Source organism: Micropterus dolomieu, unplaced genomic scaffold (genome assembly GCF_021292245.1).
Source record: "Micropterus dolomieu isolate WLL.071019.BEF.003 ecotype Adirondacks unplaced genomic scaffold, ASM2129224v1 contig_4609, whole genome shotgun sequence".
In the NCBI taxonomy this organism is placed as follows: Eukaryota; Metazoa; Chordata; class Actinopteri; order Centrarchiformes; family Centrarchidae; genus Micropterus; species Micropterus dolomieu.
In genome coordinates, this window is record NW_025733599.1 from 1 (window position 1) to 888 (window position 888).

Here is an 888-nt window from a genome sequence, read left to right on the forward strand (position 1 = left end):
CTTTCCATTCCATGTCCACTATGGGGTTCAGAGCCTTCAGCTATTGTGCGCCTCACCTTTGAAACTCCCTCCCTCTATGCATCCGTACGACTGAGTCCCTGCCCTTCTCTGTATGACCTCATGGCGCAACGGTAGCGCGTCTGACTCCAGATCAGAAGGTTACGTGTTCAAATCACGTTGGGGTCATGTCTTTTTAACCCAGTAACTCTGTCTCTAATCAGCCACCTGTTTACTGGTTACCACTTATCATTTATTTATTCACCATTCTCTATTTCAGTGCTGTTTATACTATGTCATATTGTATATACTGTATACCAATACACCTACCTCAGGTCATAAGGTCATAGGTCTTATTTATTTTTTCCAGCATCTTTTGCACTATGCTCCATCACATGTATGTGTACCTGTATATCATCCATCCACCTTCAACATGTACATAATGATATGATCTGTAAGGTGTCTTTGAGTGCTATGAAAGGCGCCCACGGATAAAATGTTGATTATTATTATTGTCTGTGAAGGTTCTCAGTCATCCAGGTCATAGTTATCCAAGGAAGGTTAAAATCAAGGGCAACTGGACTTGGTTGAAGATACTGGAAGACGTTTCGTCCCTCATCCAAAGGACTTCTTCAGTTCTGACTGACTGGCAGGGAAACTCAGCTATTTAACCTCAGTGGGGTCGTTGGCCCGGGTCATCGATACCGCTGGTTCGTTAGTGTTCCTGGTTCCTGGTCTGTCTAAAATGTGCACCTGGTGGTCCTCAAACGAGTGTCCTCTGTCCTTCAGATGTAAGTAGACTGAAGAGTCTTGACCTGAGGAGTTGCCCCTTCTGTGTTGAGCCATGCGTTTGTGATTGTTTGTGTGTGTGTTTGTGGTGTGCGGTCCCAA

General features: G+C 44.7%; 1 non-coding gene across 1 annotated transcript; it reads left to right on the top strand.

Moving 5' to 3' along the window:
- Window positions 1–114: 114 nt before the first annotated feature.
- On the top strand, window positions 115–186 carry trnaw-cca. The gene has a single exon. It is a non-coding gene; the product is annotated as a tRNA-Trp (tRNA).
- Window positions 187–888: the final 702 nt, after the last annotated feature.